Below are 19,091 nucleotides of genomic sequence, written 5' to 3'. Positions count from 1 at the left end.
TTGTTCAGGCTATAGAAGCTTCAGGCATAATAGTCTGGTGTCAGGGGTTCTTGGCTAATAGTCTAGTCAGTGGACACAAGATAAGGTCAGACCACAGGGAGTCACAGAAAATTACCTTTACCTTTCGATATATTTGAGCTGCCTGCTATATTAAAAGCCAGGCACATTCTCTAGTGGGCTCTTGTTGAGTTCTAACATTAAAACATAGATCTAATTTTGATCATCCAGGGTGTTTCTTTAAGTGGTGAGAAGCTTTTTGAAAACTGCCCATTAGTAATTGTTGTTGAAATCAGTTGATACCAAAGGCATTGTGCATTCTGCAAAGGTTCCAAAAGGATTTGTCCAAACTGGGTCAATGGCAAAAGAGATTCGGTGCAAGTAAAATGATGTACATTGAGGCAATAACAATTAATAATTCTATTGATCATATTTGATCTTGGTGGGAACATACCTTCCTGCCATATGAGGTGAGTGACCAGAGAGAGAGCCTTCCGATATTATTACTATAGCCAGGCAAAGGTGTTTCTATTCTGTCAGCTATGTAATGTATTACGGTGCAATTTATTAAATTTTATTCTGATTCTTGTATTTTGTTTTGTTTTGTTTGTAAACCACCCTGGCAGCTTTGTTGAAGGGCAGTATAGAAATCTTTTGAATAAATAAGCTAATGGGATGTGAACTGGCAGCAAAGAGATCTTGGGGTTGTAATAGATAGCTCAGTGAAAATGTCAATCGGATGTGCAGCAGCTGTGCAAAAAGCAAATTCTGTGCTAAGAATTATTAGAAAGGGAATTAAAACCAGAACCACCAGTATGATTAGGCATTTGTATAAAACCATGATGCATCTGCATTTGAAATAGTGGGCACAGTTTGGGTTCTCCCTTTAAAATAAAATAAAAAAGTCACAGTGTTGGAAAACTGATATAGGACAAGTAAAATTATCATACAGTTGAAGCACCTTTCCTATAATGAAGTTGCTGATTTTGAGGATTGATTTATTTCAGAGGTAAGGTCTCATTTTCCATATGAAAGTCCATATTATCTTGTTCATATCCTGTTTGGGTCCATATTCCAGGAAAGTGGACCTTACCAGTGCCTAAAACGGGCATGGCAAGAACTAGTAAATGTGGCAAGAATGGGACGTGCAATCCTCCACAGACACTCTTTCAGATACAAAAAGTAATATCTCCTCTCTTTATTTATTTTGCTTGGAAAAGAACAAGAAGAGACAGACAAGTTGGCTGGCTCATGTTCCTAACCACAGAGCACAGGGGCTAGAACATCTACAGAGACACTCTGGGTTCTGCACTCTTGTCTCCCACTGTTGTTTGGCACTGCCCCCAAAGAGGGACAATTGAGGATCTTGTGGGCAAGAGCTACTGAGGTGCACTGCCAGCTGCTACACAGATATCCAACCCCCTTCCCTGCTGGATTGCTACAGGGGGTGTGACCTTTGCTGAGGGGGGCAGGGATTGATGGGGGGGGGGTAGTGTGGTCCTAATGAAATGGCATAAACATGCTGGCTCCTGAGGGAATCACAGTCATTTTGCTTCTCCTCAAGCATCTCTTTGGGCTCCTCCCCAGGCAATTTTGGTCACTGAAGTGTAGAAGCTAAGCCAAAATGTTTGTCCCATGGCTATGAGTTAATGAGGAAAAACATTAAGCACAGTCCCAGGATCAGATGACATCTTCCACTGACCTAAAAAGCCCAGGAAAGAGTAAAACGGGTGTGAACTCCTCTCCAGGAACCAGTACATTTGGGTAGTCATCGTAAGCCAAGTCCAGCCTTACTATGGCATGTGCACTAGACCTCTGTATGTGAGACAGTAAACTATGCAGGAAAGTCTTTGTAGGATGAAACTCATTTTCTTTATTATGCTTTGTAATCAGACGAAGAAATAAGTAGTTCAGAGATTTCTAATAGACACTTTAGTTAAAATTCAAATTGAGCTTTATGTCTCTAAATGTTTTGCTTGCTGCCCAGGGAATCCCATTTAATTTACTCGAGTACTTAGACTCATATAACACACATATATCGCATATGGGCTTTGTAAAATGGTGAAGTGTTAATGTACTTTTGATGTAAATTACCTTTCATAGTCTATTTTAGAACGTGAATAAGAAAATGTGCTTTTGACAAACAGCATTATCTCCGCATAGAGAGTATATGCATGTAGACTTCATGAATCTTGTTTTGTTTTAAATAGTGATCCAAACTCTTGTTTGTAGATTCCCATTTTATAGGTATTCTTCAATACTGATTTACTCCAAGTAATTTAGCATGTAGAAATATTTTGAAATATTTCTTAATTCAATGGAAGCTGACATTCATTTTACTCTACAGTTGAATATAGATGTCTCTTCTGTACTTGTCCTTTTGCTTTCTAATAAAAGGTTATTAGAAAGCAAACAACCAAAAGGGAGAGAATAATTTCCAATTATTATGTTGGATTTCTGCTTCACAAATATTAATTTTGATATTTAGCCATGAATATGAAACCAAATCAATAAAATACAATTAATCATTTGAGAAAAAATTACTTAAGTATGTTAGGTTGATGTCTATTTGTGCTACGCATTTTACAACAAGTAAACCATTTCCCTTTTACTGTAAGCATACCTGAAAATAAGGTTTCATACTAGTTTCTCATTGCCACATATGAAATCATGTATAAGCACTTCTATGTATGGCATTTTCCCATTTCTGGAATACTTACTTTTTCGGGGGGGGGGGGAGAGAACCAAATCCTGGAGTTCAAAAATTGAGTATTTGTCAGATTGCCACAGAGGTAGCAGTCTCTTAGTGCATCCATTTTTTGATGCTAGAGTGATGCACCTGTCACCTTCCCTAGAGGCCAGTAAGTGCCATCTGATCTTTCTGACTTAGGTGTATACACTCTCCCTGTTACCTGGCTTTCAGTCTCCATTATCATCAGACATACTCAAGTGAATTCTGCCACCTACAGGGATTTGTGATAGAGTATGCACTTCTTTGCTAGTTTGGATGTTTTCCATAAGGGACCATTATCAATCTCTTGGAACTCAGACATTTTTTGCAGATCAGAGATCTTATTTTCAGCTGCATAACCACAGTGCCCCCCCAACCCAAGGCAATAATTTATCTCAATTATTAACAAAAATAATTCTTACCAATTAATGCCTACGCTGTTATTGGCAATCAAAACCAGCTAATCCTACCAACAACAAAAAAAGTCTCCACTCATTTTCTTAAGGTTTTATAACCACTAATAAAACTTTTGCTTCTTCTGTTATAATTTGAGGTAGTTCCATGCAAAATAAGTGGGATTGAAAAAGGCCTCTCCAAGTTTTCAGATAAGATTAATTCAAATGTCAATATTGAGTAAGCTGGGAAACTGATAAAAAACAAAAATTGAAAGTGCAGAGCTATAGCATATATTTGAGGCTCCCTCATGGCCTACTTCTCACTGATGAGGAACACCACAGCTTTTCTCAAGCTCCATCTGTTTTGATCTCCTGGTTTCTGTCTGAGTTAACTTTATCTTTGTGCCAGCTGAATCATTTTCAGGCCAAGTTGAAATTTCGGGAGAAATTTCCCTAATACCCTCTGATATTTGCATGTTTAGGATTTAGGATCTTCAGAGCCAGGTCTTTTATGCACATTATTTTAAAACACTTTTCAGTGCATTCTTTTAAAAGTCACATTTTCAGTGTGCAAAATTACTTTGCATTACCCCCCTCTCTCTCCAGCAGCAGTCATGCAGTAGTTTGTATATTGTGTGGTGTGGCGGATACAGTGTTGTGCTTGGACCTATAAAGCCCTTGATTCAAATTCCCACTCAGTTTGTGTATGTTATTACGTGACCCACAATCTTTTGTTTTCTTTCAGCCATATATATCTCTATAGGCTGTTGCACATATATGGGGAGTAACATGGGGACCACTGGACTTCAGAGTATATTGCTATCAAAGACCACTTTTGGCTTATTCAGTTGGGTTGGCATAAGGGTTAGGGCCATGTTTTTCACCCTAAGGAAAGTGTACTTGCCTAGAGAGCATATGTTAGGTATTTGGAACTTTTTGTGTGCATGGCAACTATTAATATTTCAGGTACTCCTAAATATATTTTTTGTTTAGTTTTTTTAAAAAAAAGATTTTTGGCAATTGTGTACACTGAGTACTTGTTCTCCTTGAATGGTTTGAGCAAGGGTGGTGAGATCACACTTCTAGCTGGGATAAGCTTGCTTTTTTTTCTTTTTAGTATTTCTCATTATCCGTTCAGGTTTCTAGTCCCTAAGGAAGAGTTAGCCAATGTAGTACACTCCAGATGTTGCTGAACTGTAACTCCTATCAGCCCCAGCTAGCATGGCTCAGCATCAGGGGTGATGGGAACTGGGGTTCCAAAATACCTGGAGGGCACAGTGTTGGCTACTCCTGTCCTAGACATAACAGGGTTGGTGAGAATACCCTATATTCCTCTAGCTTGGGATGTTTTTTTCCTGATTCTCTAATATTTGATTTTGCTGTATTACATTGGTTTGCTTACTGGTGGAGCCACAACATTTTATTGTACTTAGTTGTATATTTTGTTTTAGCTGTTCACCTCTTTGCAAGCCTCTGGGCTGAAAAGCAGTATATAAATAAATTGTAAAACTAAAAATAGCAGTACTCCTGCCCTGAGCTTCTTATTGACAGATGGTGTGATACAAATATTGTGTGATTAGGGAATTATGGCCGAAACACCTGTACTATTACTTGACTGGGTACTATTACACAGGGTTCTGTCTTGGGCCCGGTCTTATTCAACATCTTTATCAACGACTTGGATGATGGACTCAAGGGCATCCTGATCAAATTTGCAGATGACACCAAACTGGGAGGGGTGGCTAACACCCCAGAGGACAGGATCACACTTCAAAACGACCTTGACAGATTAGAGAACTGGGCCAAAACAAACAAGATGAATTTTAATAGGGAGAAATGTAAAGTATTGCACTTGGGCAAAAAAAATGAGAGGCACAAATACAAGATGGGTGACACCTGGCTTGAGAGCAGTACATGTGAAAAGGATCTAGGAGTCTTGGTTGACCACAAACTTGACATGAGCCAACAGTGTGACGCGGCAGCTAAAAAAGCCAATGCAATTCTGGGCTGCATCAATAGGAGTATAGCATCTAGATCAAGGGAAGTAATAGTGCCACTGTATTCTGCTCTGGTCAGACCTCACCTGGAGTACTGTGTCCAGTTCTGGGCACCACAGTTCAAGAAGGACACTGACAAACTGGAACGTGTCCAGAGGAGGGCAACCAAAATGGTCAAAGGCCTGGAAACGATGCCTTATGAAGAACGGCTAAGGGAGCTGGGCATGTTTAGCCTGGAGAAGAGGAGGTTAAGGGGTGATATGATAGCCATGTTCAAATATATAAAAGGATGTCACATAGAGGAGGGAGAAAGGTTGTTTTCTGCTGCTCCAGAGAAGCGGACACGGAGCAATGGTTCCAAACTACAAGAAAAAAGATTCCACCTAAACATTAGGAAGAACTTCCTGACAGTAAGAGCTGTTCGACAGTGGAATTTGCTGCCAAGGTGTGTGGTGGAGTCTCCTTCTTTGGAGGTCTTTAAGCAGAGGCTTGACAATCATATGTCAGGAGGGCTCTGATGGTGTTTCCTGCTTGGCAGGGGGTTGGACTCGATGGCCCTTGTGGTCTCTTCCAACTCTATGATTCTATGATTCTATGATTCTATGACTGTATTTCAAATCTAGGCCTGTGGCCCCACAAGACCAGTTGCTATCAGCAACACAACTGAACTTCATTGGTGAGGTTTTCTTGAGCCTGTTCCAGTGATGTTGATCTGCCAAACCCTTTCTGCTGCAGAATAATATCCTTACCCAGCTAGAACTCTAATGTGTTGTGAGAGTTAACGCACGGAACTTCTATCTAAACTACAATGTGGCATTTTTCTTTCTCTTTCTCCCCACCCATTATTAGCTGTATTGAATTTTCCAGGGAAAGCGCAAATACAGCTTCAAACATGAGAAAACCATTTGAGATCAAAAGGGACACAATTCAATCAATAAGCTGAAAGGAAAGAAGGGGGGAGAACCATTACTTTGCAGACTAGAAGTAGCATTTTTCTTACCAGTTTGAAAATGATCTTAAAGACGATTTCTCTGAAATGTACTTCCTTCCAGGTATGAAATGCAAATAAAGACAACAAAATTGATAATTTAATCATTGGATTAATTTAGACCCTATTCCTTACTGTGGATCCAAGTGGGAGGGAAGGAGGTATCATTTCCCATTCTGCCCTTGCAGTACTGTTTCCATTTCGCTGCTGTTTATTTTTTGCCAAAAACTATGTCATTCTTCTCACTGCTGCAGTGAAATTATATAACCTACATAAGTTTCAAATTGTTATGTTATCCCACTTAATTAATTTTAGTGTAAAGGAAATGCAGTGCAGATGAGGGGAAAACAATTATGTATCATTTGCAGATGGAAAGCAGCAGCAACAGTAGACAGTCGTATTAACTGGATTGATTTCTGTTACAGACATGTGATAAATAAGTGAACATTAGCAGTTTATGTTTACGATGGAATTCTCCCACATCCCTAGCTTCAAGTTACTCTTCTGAAGCATCTTAACTAGATTCCTAATCTCTGCCTTGGTTGTAGCATAGAGGTTTCTGTAAGTATTCATCTATGGCCTTCTTCACACATAAAGTTAAGACCTGATTAATGGATTTTCAAGACTTAGCAGCACACTACTGCACACTCTTCTGTGAGTGGGAGTTGGCTTTTAGGTATGTCCAAGCCTTGGTATGAGGCTTGTTTTCCTAAGCCAAGGACCATGAAACCATGGTTTCTTTTTGCCTTACTGATTGTTGTTTGTTAGGGAGAAACAAACCACTGTCCTTGTCTGAATGTAATGACAAGCAAAGGCTTTTTGTTTTGTTTCTCCCTTACACTTCAGGGCAGAAGTGAAGAGGAAGTGATTCAGCAGCATGTACTGGCATTTAAGCCATTAACCATCACATATTGCCAACTTGACATCCTATTCCAGGTTATATAGTAATGGGCTTGTTCCCCTCTGATAGAATGAGAACAGAATGGTGCTCCTTAAACAATTTTTTATTCAACCAAGTCATCTCTAGGCATTGACTTCTGGTCAAAGTTATTTTCTGGTCAATATGTGGCATGTTTAATGTTTATAAAATAAATACAGATAGGCATTAACACATTTTGACAAAACAGTCATTCTCTGTTGGTACAAGCTTTCTCTAATTTCAGTTGTTTGAACTATTTAGTTCTCTCCTTACTTTTTTTGTTTTACTCCCTTTGTTATCCTTGGAGAAATTGAGGACTAACAGTTCAACACTGAATATTTCCAATTATAAGAAGAAAAGCAAGCTATCAATGTCCCTTTAGATATGTTGGTCATGGTGCATACAGTGTTATTTTAGTTGACAAATAGGGTATGAATAAAGCTGTGAAGATGTTATATTTTGTCAAGCAGTTTGTTTGCCCTGATGGTGACCTCTTATATGGAGGGTTATATCCTCATCACCAGCATATTTGTGTGAACAAATATGATCGATCCTAGATATATATTACATTGCATAGCACTCCACACATTAATTTATTCATTGTTCCTTGTGAACATTTCTCCCTCCACGCAATAAATTACTCATTGGTATTACCTGCAGAATGCCATGGGGAGTAATGTATATGCATGATTTCCTCATGGTGGATGGCCATTGTTTAGCTTCCCTAGGCTACATTGTGACTAGTGGGTGAGATTCCCCTGAAGATAGTTACATTTGGACATGTAAGTCCTGTTTTGAAACATAGGGCCACACTGGCTAACCTTGCTGCCGCCCCCCATGTTGTGTGGCTTGCTTCTGCCCTTTCTGATAGGCGTGCTGTCACATGTACACGTGTATATCACACAAGTTTCCTGATTCCTCTTTGCAAATATCTTCCTCTTCTTTTCAAATGTCAGAGCCATTGTGTATACGTCAAGGGAAGGTGCATGCTTTTTGGGGTGAGGATAAGTGCAATCGTGAATACTGCTCAGTCACACATTCAATCAGAACCTGAGTTCTAGCTTCTGAAAATGGCTATAACATTTGCCCTTTTTTGATGCTCAGTGCCTTAGACTACAGTCCAGACATATACTTTAGGAATGTCCAAGGCATTGACTTTTTTCCCTTTGAAAAGCTCACATAGGACCTTTTCAGTAGTGGTACCTCAGATACAGAACTCGCCCCCTTAATTATTTGCCAGCTGTAAAAATTGGTTGTCTTTGGCTGACAAGTGAAGATAATATTTTGCTTGTTTTCACTGTGCTTTCATTTGCTTTTAATTTGTCTGGTTTTACTACTGTATTGATGATTTCTCTCTTTGTGATTAGGATATCTAGATAGTCTTAAATGGTGTTGTAAGTTGCTTTAGGATTTGTAATTTGAAAATTGTGGTCTAGTGCTTCTGCCCCTTGGTGCTGATGTAGGTATATGTGCTATTATTGCTATTTCTGTTGTCTGATCTTTGACTATAATAAAGATTGATTGATTGCTATGTATATGCTGTGGGTGGAATACAACTAACTTGTCCCGTCAGTGGAAACCCGATGCAATGAATTCCACTTGTGCAACAGGGCTTTCCCCTCCTTCCATGCATCTCCAGTTCCTCCTGAAATTAGCTCTGGTGGGAGGCAGGAGAAGCCTGGAACCGTGTGTGGGGAGGGAAAGGGAGATAGTTCCATTTTGGCTTGTCAGTGGGAACCATCTTCTTAGTGCGACATTGAATTCCTCCCTCTGTGTCCTCGACTTAGACTGCACGTAGTACAGCTAAAGTGATCTGATGTGTGTTCTCTTATCACTTGTGATTTGTTTAGGGCATCATTAAATATACCCATTTATAGGAATAATTCACTCACTCAGGAAATATTTCCTGGCTATGATCTCTGCTCCTCTTTACCCATGCACAGGGACTTATTTATTGCTGCAAGATAGCATATGAGCTGTATTTTCTTCCATTTCACTCAACACATCTGTAAGTGAACTATCTTTCAAGACGACTGACTGTCTCTGTGTTATTATTTCTGTAGCTCTTTGACACAAGTGATTTGACCAAAGTAATATAGGAAACCTTTAGCAGTGCATGGGACTAACTCAAAAATATTTTAAATGTCAGAATCCTTAGCCTGCCCACCCCCATTAATAGCTGTGGGGCTCCCGTGCTTCTTCCCATAAGAAGAGATGCTGCAAAATGGCACTGGGTACAATCTTGGCCCCATTTAGGTCAATGGCAAATCCTTTAAATCCTGTTTGTCATGTAGATAACCATTAAGGCTATTAATGAGAGAGTTTTGTGGTGATACATTTTTAAAACTATCTCCGAATGATATATCATTGGGATTTCTGAACTGAACTGAACTGAAATGAAATGTATTGTCTGAAGACTGAGTCAGCTTCTGAAACTTTAAGGAACTAACTTAAATTGATAGTTGACTGAAATATATCTGTTCTATGTTATTTAGAGGAAGCAATTAGGTTTACCGCTGTTATACTGTACTTTAGTTCTATTTACAGAAATTGATGTGTGCCAGGAAAATTGGTATTGCAGCTCTAGTCCTTATTCTTCCAGGGTGCCACAAAATGGAAGATATTATTAACCACGTGTTTACTCTGAACATCTCCAAAAGACCAGCTGTGAAATATCAGAAAACCAATCCTATCTCAGTGAAGTTGGTGACAGATTAATTTCCATAAATAAATCAGAATAGCTTTATCCTCTTGAAACCTAACAGCAGATTTAAGGAGAAGATGAGTATGCTAATAAGGGATGGATAGATAAGGAAACAGGGATTTGAAGAAAACAAAATGATAATTATGCAGTGTGTGAATCCAAGCTCAGGTTCTCTCACTGCACAATGCTCATCCTTTTAGTTCTTTTGCTTTCAGCAAACAATTGGCCCCAGTGACATAATTAAGATTAAACATTCATGTTCCATGCTAGGTTTAAAAGAAAATGTGTGCTAAAGGAAAACAAGAGCAAACAAACATTTTCTATTCCATATTTCTTTATCTGAGTATTGCATCTGAAGAGTTACTTCATACATTTTATTTGAGGCAAATGTATCTTTTACCACTTTGTGTACAAGCTGTAGGGAGTTATTCACAGTGTCCCAATATGATATATGTGGTTGTAAACTCATCTAGGTTGCATGTGTACATTGCACTGTTACATCCATGCAAATGTACAATGTCTGGCCAAGTGCACACTAAAAATGTAATATGTGAATCCCCCTTACCTACCTCTTTTTGCCATTCAAGATTTGGGGGCTGCATTGCAGCACTTTGAAACAGCAATAGGAAGTTAGATCCCTGCAGAACACTTGTTTTAAAAAATCAGGTTAGCCATGGAGTTCCATTCTGGTTTGGAGTTCACATTCATCAAGTATTGCTGAAAATATAGCACATTTATCTTTGTGATGACCTGTGACTTCATGGTAGATATCATTGCAGTGATCTTGTTTTGTGATGCTTCTCTCCCCTCCCCCAACTTTCCTTTGTTACAGAAGAAAGACAGGTAATCCAAAATGCTGAAGTGACTGAGGGATGTAATGTGTGAATCAGAATTTAGCGTAAGACAGCTATACTCAATAGTTAAAAAGCATAAAATGCAGAACAATGACTCAGTGGAATTGCCTTCTTAGGCATCATGCATCCCTTCCAACACTGTTGTAGTAGCAAATGTAGATTTTGTCTGGAAAACATTTTAATTATGGTATTTTATTTTGTTTTTCCTGTTACTGGTTGCATTCTATTCCATTCCAACTAGGAAAATGCTTAGCTTTACTTTGAGGTTTTCTGTTGTGCTAGACCAGGAGCTTTCAGATTCCTAACTTTAAGGAACTTTTTCTCCATCTACTTATCAAGAGACCCTGCATATGTATACAGTGATACCTCAGTTTACGAACTTAATCCATTCTGGAAGTCCGTTCTTAAACCGAAACCGTTCTTAAATGGAGGCGTGCTTTCCCTAATGAGGCCTCCCACTGGTGCCCTTCCACTGTTTGGATTCCGTTCTTAGACGAAGATAAAGTTTGCAAACCGGGACACTACTTCCACTTTTGCGGAGTTCGTAAACCAAATAGTTCATAAACAGGGCTGTTCTTAAACCGAGGTACCACTGTAATTGAGTTTATTCAGGGCATTTTCCACATTTGTCAGACATAGGATTGCTCCACTTGAACTGTGAGTACACCCTTGAATATTGTCCATAATCCCCTGCGACTACACATTACAGGGGAAGGTTGGTAATGGAAGACAACCTGTCTTTCACAGAAGTTTGTCTGCCATGTTTGATCATCTTACTGAAGAACTCCATTGACTTTTCAAAGACACCCACCCCAAGAATTCCAAATCCTGTGCTCTGGGTATTTAAACTATAGAAATATTCAACAACATTAATTCCCATCTATTAGTATCATAGAATTGTAGAGTTGAGACCCTAAGGATCAGTTAGCCCCTGTAATGCAGGAACATCATCATAGCCTCTCACCCCATCTAAAGAATATCTATGTTTTAAATATGTATGCTACCCATTTTGTGTTTCTACATATACTCCTTGATCAGCATAAAAAGGTTCTATATATTTACTTAATACTGCATGTAAGATTGTGGTATGTCATTTTTTATTTTGCTATTTATTTTATGTACGTAGGTTAAGTGCTGGAATTTTCCATTTGTAAGCTTGCCAAAGGATTTGAGAAACTAAACAAACCCCCTTAATGATCCACGTAATGTTCTAAATTGTCGAAGTGCTGTATCAGTAACAATATTTAACATGGATGGACTTTGCAAGGCCAAACAGCTTAAACATTGAAGCCAGGATCACTTCTTTTCTGGCAGAAGAGTCCACGTATGTGGCACATTCTATTTTGCCAGAGATTGTTCTTAACCTTCTCTTGAAATGTCAGTTCCAGACATTTCGGCGATTCCAGGAAAGAAAATGTTGAAGGTTTTAAAGGCTTGTCAGTCTTAACCATCATGCAGTAAACAGAAAGACAATAAAGGATGTTACGATTCTTGCACAAGCTTTTTTAAAAAAGATCAAAAAAAATCAGAGCATCTTTTGAGAAAAGTATTATGCAAGCACAGCAGAAATGCCTAACATTATCTCGGAAAAACTGAGGCTCAACATTTTACAGAGACAGCTGTAAGACAGGTGGTGTGTGTTCGTCCAGTCATTGCAATCTTATAAATCTTGCTTCAATGTATAGATTTCAAAATGAAGTTGTTCATTCACTAATTAGCAGCTAAAGAGTAAAGCTGGTTAACGTGTCATATTTCATATTAAAAATACACAAACACACAAATCAATTGTACTAATCTTTACTAAGCACATTTTAAGATCTTGCATGTAGTCAGAGCAGTCATATTTGATTTTGATTGGAATTTCATTTTACTTTCTTTCTCTCAATTGATGACCAATGGATAATTCTGACTTCCGCATTTAAGTCAAGTATAATTCACTAGCAGTATCACTCACAATTTTCTTGCAGCAGGATCTAGTCTTAAATTATGTATACCCTTAAATCCTTATTCTTAAATCCATATTGTAAAATTTATTACCTCTACAATTTTATTTCAGCACTTCAGTCTTCCTATCAATATGGCTTATAAGTTTTCTGATTATGTAAGGTAAAGGGACCCCTGACCATTAGGTCCAGTCGTGACCGACTCTGGGGTTGCGGCGCTCATCTCGCTTTATTGGCCTTATATCTACTTGCACTTTGACGTGCTTTTGAACTGCTAGGTTGGCAGGAGCAGGGACCGAGCAACGGGAGCTCACCCCGTTGCAGGGATTCGAACCGCTGACCTTCTGATCGGCAAGTCCTAGGCTCTGTGGTTTAACCCACAGCGCCACCCGCGTCCTTTTTCTGATTATGTATCACCTCCCAATTAGCCTAACTGTACACAGTGGACTGTTCAGATATAATGTTAAAATAATAAGTGTCATCTGACAAAGTGGCAAATCATGGTAAACAAGAACCCAGAGCTAAAGTAGTTGCTGGTTGTGTATAAGGAGAAGAAGGTGTTTGGTTGCCAGTTGTGGGGCACATAGATGCTGTCTCCCTTATATATGAATGAGGACTGGACCTAGAGATTTTCTGAGTAAAAATCTGCTCATTGGATGTAGTGGAATGGGACTGGGATTTCTTCATATTCAGGCAGCTCCTGTTCCCAAGAAAGCTGCTCTGGGTGGTTGGAGACCCTCTGGAACAGCAAGGGAAGGAGCACCAGAAGATGGATGACTTGGGAAAAATCAGCTTCCCCTTTCTTCCTGTGGGAGCTTCCACAGGTCCCAACCCTATGTGTTTAGGTTCATATCAGGATAAGTGTTTCTTGGTAGATACTATGGCAGACCAACACGGCTACCTACCTGTAACTAGAATCTTGGTAGATATGTTATTCTATGATGTGCATTATGAAAACTCAATATTTGGTTCTGCATAGGTTTAAGTAAAACCACCTGTGAGACACAGGAAAGGGGGGGAGTTGGTTGCTTCTTTTCTAAATCACTGCTTTTACCTGCTGTTTTGATCAAAATGCTTGGAAAGCTGTTGATACATTGGGTAGCCTTGGGCCATTCACTGTCCCTAAAGCTAACCTACATGTTGCACAGAGATAGGGAACCAGTGGTCCTCCACATGTTGTTGAAATTCTACTCCCATCAGCCTCAACTACCCAACTACCACGGCCAATAATCAGGGATGACTGAAACTGTAGTCCAGTACCATTGCCTACTCTTAATGCTCCACCTCTATAGATATATTCCTTAACAGCACAGTGTACAAATTTATCAAGAGTACATATAGAACAAAGATCTATTGGGCTATAGTATAAAACTATCCAAAAAGTAAATTGACCCATGGGCATCTTGTGCTCCTACTGTAGTTGCAATATAGTGTTTGTTAAATTTAAGCCTTATAGCCTCTGTTCAATTGCTAATAGATGTCACATTTTAATTGATGTGTTTTTACTTGCTGAGTGTTCCAGAAGACACTCTGAATACTTTTGTTGCCTTTAAAATTCCAGCCTGGGGTGTATGTGATCCAAACTGATTTGTAGTGTCTATAAACAGCTGTCCTGTGATAAAGATGGGAGAGCAGCTCAATCAGATGTGGGTGGGTGGTTGAGTTCTACCTGCTGAAATAAGAAGCAGTAAAAAGGTGACATCTGAGAGTACACCTTGTCACTGGTGCATCAATCCAGGCAGAGGGAAATGAAGGCCAAGTGTTTACCAGGACTTAAACAGGATAATGTTGTTGTCTCTCTCTCTTTAGAGAAGGGGGGTAAAGCAAGCAGCTAGTTATGCAGGCCTTGAATATTTGAAAAAAAAATGCAGAGAACTGGATGCCTTTCTTTAAAATTTTCAAGCCTCGTGTTGAAAGCGTTAAATGGTGGAGTGTCTGTACATTGGAGCACAGAATGTAGGGAATTACAAATAAAAAGGATTAAAGATGTTGAGTACATTTGAAGTACTTGAACAACTTTAATGTACTGAATGGGCCATGCTAAATGAGTCTCTGTGTAAATCAATAATCCTCTCTATAAAGAGACTAATAGTTTAGTATGAATAACAAGGAAATGTACATGGTAACTAGTGTTCTAGAATTCTGTCAGTGTTTTTAAAGTTCACTGTCATAACTCTGTTTGCCTTGACCTTTATCAGTGATACCTTCAAAGATTTTTTAGTTGCTAGTTGAGGTTCAACTTGACACAAGACCTTTTAAACCCTCATTTCCTTTTCCCTTGGTGCTGATGCAGTAGCTAATATACTGCCCGCTCCTTATCTACCACTTTCGCTTCCCTTTTGCTTTTTGTTCCTCTGTAATTATAGGTGTGCCAAGCAGAATTTTCTCTCTGCATGCTTCCCTCCTCTTTCCTCCTGCGGGAAATTTGGGTTGTTTTTTTCTCAGTTTTCATTAGAATATTGAAGCTTTCCATTCGCTAGTTAATGATCTTCCCTAATACAATTCAGCTTTGCCATTTGCATCTGGTGTGACTTATTCTGCCTTGGTAGTAAGTAAAAGGTCTAGGGACTTCAGTGACAGTGAAATTCCATAGTTGTATCATAAATGTGTAAGTGGAGATAACTGAGAAGGATCACAGTTTGTTGTCTCCCAAAGTTGGTGAGGTTCATTCAATATCAACACAAAACTGAGCCTTCAGTGCTCCTGTGTAATGCTCTTCCAGCAGAGATTCAAAACGCACTGTCTGTATTACAACTCACGTGTTCGTTGAAGACTTTCATTTGCTGCCAGGCTTATGTAAACAATTAAGAAAAACATAATCCGTAATGGTCAGTTGATGTTTTATCTCTGTATTATTCCTATTGCATGTTAGTAGTTGTAACCACCTTAGATAATATTTATGAAATTGCAGTATATAAATACGTTTATAAATAAATAATCATATAATATGAAGAATATTACAAAAAATCATTTGACAGTTCAACTCAAGAGAGAACTAAAGAGAAGGTTCAGCAAGATGTTGCTGTTGCTGTTGCTGCTGCTGCTTCTGTTGTTATTATTCCTCCTGGATATGCAGGCCTTAGTCCTCTCAGTTCTTTCTCCTTCCATTTCTTTGAACATATGAGTTACCTCTTTAAGTCCTTTAGTTATATCTCTTACGAGGTGGTAAAATAATAACATTGCATCACTCTGACTGTGATTCGCAAGCATCTTTCTGTAAAACTGGCTCATATATATTTACTGATAACATTGCATACTTAGCCAAATACCTCGTAGTTCTTGTCCAGCAAAATCAGGGATCTTGGGTTATGACAGTAGTTTTCAACCTGTGTGTCATGGCACTCTGGGGTGCCTTGAATGATAGTCAGGGGTGCCTTGGGCAACACTGGCCTCTGTCCCTCTTTCCTTCTTATCTTCCCTCCCTCCTCTGATGCCCTCTCGCGTCTCTGCCTCTCAAAGGCCTGCACAGCTGTTTGTTGCCAGCAGCCCTGGCTACAAGCTCCCCATGTGAATGGTGCCTCTGGGGCTGCCCAAGGGGTGCTTCCCAGGCCCCTGTGGGGCAGTGTGAGTAGGCACCTCTCTTTGCGGTAGGAGGGGCAGCTCAGACCAGGGGCGGCAGCTGCAGCTGTCCAGAGGACTCCCAAAGATAGGGGAGAAGAGAAGATGCTGGGGGAACTCTCCACAAGGGAGAGTGTTCAAAAAGGAGTGGGGGTTGCTGGCTCTGCAGGCAAGGGGTGGCATTACTGAGCTTCTGAGTCCCACAGGGGTGCTGCAGAAAAAATGTAGTTGGTCAAGGGAGCTGTGAACCCAAAAAGGTTGACAAGATCTGGGTTATGATGCCTACTGACATTAGATCAGTTCAGGCTAGGCAAGCCATGCATAGGCAAGCCAGAGCAGGGTGTTAGAAAGGCAGAATTGATCTTAGGATGCCATCACTAGCTGAACATATGCAACATATGGTATGTATGAAAGAGTTTAATCCCTTAGTGTTTTGGGTTTTTTTTCAAACCACCAGCAATGCATGTTTCATTCAAAATGATTTGAATGTCTTTCCTTTTGAATTGATTGTAGATTGGGGGGGGGGGGGAGCCGTATCTCATGAAGGTAATTTAAAGTTTCTTAAGATTATCGCATTGCTGTCAAAAACAAAATTTATATTTAATTTTGTGGTTGGTGAGTCTTTTCCTTTCCCACCCCTATTTCAGAAATACCTGTCAATGTAAGCACACCAGTCAGATCTTTTAATATCTTAATAGTCACTGGAGCAATATGTAAATGACTCCTTTAATGGGAATTAGTGTTACATAGTGTATCTGGCTCACTTGATGCTATAGCTGTGGGTAATGGTTCAATGGAAAATAGTTTGCTGTGAGGCTTTACTGTAGTTGTAATAGCACAGACACCTATGAATTCTTCCTTCATTAAAGGCCCAACTGAAATCAAAATGAGAAACCACTAAAACTGGTAAGCAATCTTCTTCCTTCCTTTCCTTTGATTTATGGACATACACCCAAACCATATGTTATGTCATGAGAAGCAGTGACTGAAAACCACAATAATCTATCTTTGATGGCTTTTTATTTACTGTACAATGTAAGCTGTGTTATATGGGTCTGAACTAGCTAGGTGGAATTTAACCAAGAGAACAGTGATTGGACAGTAGTCATTGTGGCAGTTTTTAGATACCTAAAATCTGATGTGAAGAAGACATAAAGATAACCACATATTTTGGTTGTGTGGTTGTGTTAGAAGTAATGCATTATGTACACATAATACTGCTTTTTTTCTTTAAAAAATGATTTCCTAATTGTAGATTTGCCTGGTGTAAAGACAAGACCAAACTAGAAATCTTTAATATTAACCCTCAAGTCACTTAGATTATACAGCTTTCAAATTGTGGATGGTATACAATTGGTGTCCCTCCACTGACAAAGCATCCATCAGTGGAATGTAGAAGGGAACAATTTTTGGTGATTCCCCAACACTGCCCCCCCCCCCAACCCGCATGTTCCATAGACTCTCCAGAACAGATCTGGGCAGAGAACTACTTGGGGAAGAGTATTTTTGTTTTGTTTTAAAACTCCCTTCTTCATTTCACTGATAGATATCTTTCATCTGCAGAGGGACATCAGTCCAAAGTATATTTTCTCCCCCCTCATTTAATTGTTTTTTTTTACTATTGCTCATATGCATAAAGTGCTTGTCTCAGCAGTTTAAAGAAAAACAAGATAGGAAAGGAGACTGCCTCCAAGGTACATATTAAGCACCAAACCGTAAGACTGTGTTTGTTAGTAGTATAACAACAACAACCATGTAGAATCGTCAAAGATTTTGAAAACTTTCATTTCCTGATGGACTCTTGTGTTGGTAGAAGTAAGGCAGACTGCATTATGTCTTTTCCTCCCATGTTTCAGGCAGTTGTGCTGTCAGTGACCAGGAAAAAAATGTGGGATATCTAGTCTTATATAACAAACACACATGAAGGAGTTAATGCCATAGAGTAAGCTGTCCTGCCAGGCTTCGCTAGGTCATTCCCTCTCACATTGAGAAGAAGGCAATCAAGCATATCATTCTTCAGTCTACCTGAGAAACTCAGTGTGTAAAGAGGCCTCAGCTGTTCACTCCAAGCTCAAACCCCATGGCTCTTACAAGCCTCTCAAGTTCCTATACCAGTAATTTAGGAGCTTTCTCCACTAACTAAGCCCATATTTTAAAGGTCTAAGAGCCTATATGTCCTGAAATTGCTTTGCTATATATTTTGTGGTTTTAAATCTTTGCTGGTGTTCTTTCACCAAAGCGTACTTGTCCCAAACCTGCATATTGGTATCCAGGAATACTTCTTTTATACCTATTTTTTTCCACTACCTGTTGACTACAATAGGACATCTGGAAGCATAGCATGACCAGCCCATGCTTGAGGCTGTATGAAATCTAGGACTTGGGTGGAAAATATATTGCAAGCCCAAGTTATAGACAAACTAAATGGGCCAAACATTTCTCTTTGTTTTCCTTCTCAGTTGTATAGTTTGCTTGTTTGATTGAGTAATACTACACTTGTATCTCAAAGTGGCTTACAAACAAAAGAAGAAAAACACACATACAAAATTTAAAGCATAGATTATAAGAACAGCATAAAAGCATTCATGGTGCTTCTGTCATGCTACGTCTCCCTATACATTTCTGCGGCTTTGGCACAAGAGCTGAGCTGAATCTATAGTACTTGGTGTCTAGGATTTAGGTGTACAAAAGGGAAACACTTGCTTATTTTGTAATCTGAAGTGATGCTCAGCAAACAACAACTCTATCACTTGCTTAAAATGTAAATATTGCTGAAAACTCCGAGACTTAAAAAAAAATAATCTCAGCCTATTGTGAGATAACTGATGCCATGAACAAATTTTACATACATGTTTCCCCTACATAATTCTGCAAACTTTCTTTCTCATGATGCTCATCTTAAGCTGTTGAGATACTCTTTCAATACATTTATAGACATGGGACAGTACATGAGGTAAGCATAATCTAGGCACAAGCATGTAGAATAATGGAATTCCAAGAGATGA

General features: G+C 39.2%; 1 protein-coding gene across 10 annotated transcripts in view; it reads left to right on the top strand.

Moving 5' to 3' along the window:
- The window catches only part of NCKAP5 (NCK associated protein 5), a 647,162-nt gene that overhangs the window by 468,783 nt on the left and 159,288 nt on the right, over window positions 1-19,091 (top strand). The window lies entirely within an intron of this gene.

Source organism: Podarcis erhardii (genome assembly GCF_964252035.2).
Source record: "Podarcis erhardii genome assembly, chromosome: 1".
Taxonomy (NCBI): domain Eukaryota; kingdom Metazoa; phylum Chordata; class Lepidosauria; order Squamata; family Lacertidae; genus Podarcis; species Podarcis erhardii.
The sequence above is the reverse complement of the archived record's forward strand: the minus strand, read 5'-3'. Positions and strand labels throughout refer to the sequence as shown.